This window comes from Strix aluco, chromosome 9 (assembly GCF_031877795.1).
Source record: "Strix aluco isolate bStrAlu1 chromosome 9, bStrAlu1.hap1, whole genome shotgun sequence".
NCBI classification, from domain to species: Eukaryota; Metazoa; Chordata; class Aves; order Strigiformes; family Strigidae; genus Strix; species Strix aluco.
In genome coordinates, this window is record NC_133939.1 from 16,314,071 (window position 1) to 16,317,017 (window position 2,947).

Below are 2,947 nucleotides of genomic sequence, written 5' to 3' on the forward strand. Positions count from 1 at the left end.
GAAGAGCCCTGCTCCCCTCCATAAAGTTTGCACTGTCATGAGGCTCCTGTTGTATAGCATACAACTGATAAATCAGCCCAATTTAGATTATTTTTTGGTTGTTTAATGGAAAGCTGCCTTTACCGGGTAATGTTGAAGCTAATTAAATAGCAAACTACATATATATTTTTTAAAAAGTGTTTTCTGGTGTTTTAAAGGGCAAACAATGCAGCCTCAGACTTGAAGGACTAGCAGTTTTTGGGGTGTATTCTGGTAAATAAACTCAATAGGTCACTGTTCATTTTTTGCACCCTGAAAATTTGGTGTCTGTATGTGCAAAATGGGCCTGCGCTTGTTTCCAAAGTCAGGACTGTTTCCACACACAGGCCAGGACCAGTTACCTTAAAATGAAAGCTCACTTCCCCATCACTGTACTACATATAATAGAATATTGGCCCCAATTAGCCTTGGTTTCTAATTGTACCTGACACAGCAAAGGCCCCCAGTGAGAGGCAGTCCCAGCCCCATGCACTTTAAAATGCAGTACGGTCAAAATTCATACAAAATCCTTGCATAAGAGGAAGCCTAGACAACTCATTTTCTTCCCTACTGAAGAATACTTCAATAACTTGATTTCTTGGGGACTGAAGAAAATTACAGGATCATGGGTGTTTTTTTACTTTATTCCTCTGTAAATACAGACTGACTTGTTAACAGAAGGAAGAGAGGGTTCCCAGCAGTCTGCATCTTTAACACTAGAGTCTGTATCTCTATCGCTCTGCTGCTCCTGGAGGCAGCTCTTAACTGCAAACTCCAGCGTGATGTGGCTCAGAGACAACCAGCCTCGTTGCTGAGCACCGTGATTTTTTTGCAGCAAACAGGCAGCTTGTTTAAACCACCACAGAGCAGGGGCAGCGCCTGCAAGAGCTGAGGTAATAATTTTTACATTAAATATCTGGCAAAGATGTGGGATACGGACAGGGGGAAGGGACATGGAGGGAGGGAGGAGCTGCAGAAAATGACAGTGAAAAATGAAGAAACAGTCTTTTAAAATAAATCCACTGTTTCTCAGGAATGTGTGACACTGCAGCAAGACTGGAGATAGAGTGGGGAAGGCAGGAAGACTGCACATCTGCATTCTGCACATTTTGTTCTAATATGCTCTTTTGCCTTAATCTTTTTGTTGTTTTTCAGGCTGGCTGCAAAGTTTTGCAAAAGGCTCCCACTGCCAAAGTCAACCCAAGAGACAGGGTACTGTGGTGGTACTTCTTATCTAGAGACTTTTTTTTTTCTATTTTGTTTTTTCTGAGATGGGCTGCTAAAGAAATAAAGCCCCATGTAATTTCCAGCAATGACAACTGAATCAGTTCTTTTGCTTAAAAAAAACCCAAACTCCCTCATTTTCATATTTCCATATTTAATTTTTGCACTTGCATGTACATTTCTGTTATCTTCTAGCCACATGTTGCTATTTGTCTCTGTAGTGGAGAATTTCTTCTTTTTTTTTTTTTTTTTTTTTTTGACTGTGGGCTATGTGAAGCCTGACTTGCATGTAAAAGATCCACAGGGAAAAAAACCCTCCAGTCCTCACTGAACTAAAGAGGGCTGGCGTGCTGCATGCTTTGTGAGAACACTCCACACTCACCACCACCTTGGGTAGCACGTGGTGCATAAGTGCAGCATCAGACACCTACAGACCAACATCATGTCTCCAGTACAAGGCCCCAGAAAAAATCAACAGGCATGGGCAAGGAGGGACGATGGGAGGCTGAAAAAAATTAGCAGCCACTGGCTGTTCCAAAAATCAGCCAGATTTGGCCAACCAAACACTGTCTAACGCTCAGCCAGCCACTATGCAACTTCCACAGAGTACAACTGCCAAAACTTGGGTAGAAGGAGAGCTCTGGGATTTATGAGACCATTCCAAGCAATCTTGCTGCATTTAGACTGTTTACGTTAGTCACCCTTCAGCTATCTGACTTTCAATGAGATTCAGGCTCCTCAGATATTTGGGTGCTTTTGAAAAGGTTACATGCAGTCACAAGCAGGCAGCCAAGACTCCTGCGTTCAGTTAGAATTAGTGAGGCAGCTATTGTTATGATACATCTTAACTCAGTGGCAGCAGCGCTTGGACAGACATAATTTCTGTGGTGCTTGCTGGCAGACAAGATTTCAGACAGACTCTGGTTATGATTTAGTTTTGGTCTACATGTTCAGGGCTCAGTCAAACTCCTTCTGCAGCCAACACAGAGACTGCCTTCAACAGGAGAGAGAGTAAATGCAATCAGTTTTCTGTTTGAATAATATTTCGGTGGTTGTTTTGTCAGTGGACCACAGCTACTCACGGTCTGCTCTGATCTGCCCCCAGACTGCAGACAACTCTGGTTTGCCCACATAAGATGTATTCAGTGAATTTGTCCTGTGAGTTTTTCTTCTGCAGAGGAGACATACCTCCAGCTCCAGCATCTTACTGCTGCTTCTGGTGCCATCATGGGGCTGCCAAACCCACCAGCGCTCCTGGTCTCCAACAGGCATGTTCTGTCCCTGCAGCAGAAAAGAATGTTTAATACAAGGGTTTTTTTCCCCCTGACAACAGAGTTGGAAAGTAATACTCCAGAAATACAACAGTGCTCGCCTGGTATTGATCTCTCTCCCATCTCAATTTAGTTTTCTGTATGTCCGTATTTACAAGTCTTCCCTCCATGGCATCCAGATGCCAGCCAAGTCACTGAACTGTGGTTCCCAGTGTTTGTGAAGTGATTGCTGATAATTTATGAAGACTATGCTATCTTGTATGGCAATTGCCAGGTTTTGAACTTAAATAAGTTACAAGTAAAACAAGTGTGAAAGTAAGACTCTGGAAAATATTTGAAAATTAAGGAAAAATTAATGGGCTTTCGTGCAGTTTCTTCAACTTGTAAATGTGAATCTACCTGCAACTAATATTGAATTGCCGCTATAAACATGA

At 42.5% G+C, this 2,947-nt stretch overlaps 1 long non-coding RNA gene across 1 annotated transcript; it reads left to right on the top strand.

Annotated features, from left to right (window-relative positions):
• The first annotated feature begins 732 nt into the window (after positions 1 to 732).
• Positions 733 to 1,337, top strand: LOC141927370 (uncharacterized). The gene is made up of 2 exons (XR_012624373.1): positions 733 to 911; positions 1,174 to 1,337. It is a non-coding gene; the product is annotated as an uncharacterized LOC141927370 (long non-coding RNA).
• Positions 1,338 to 2,947: the final 1,610 nt, after the last annotated feature.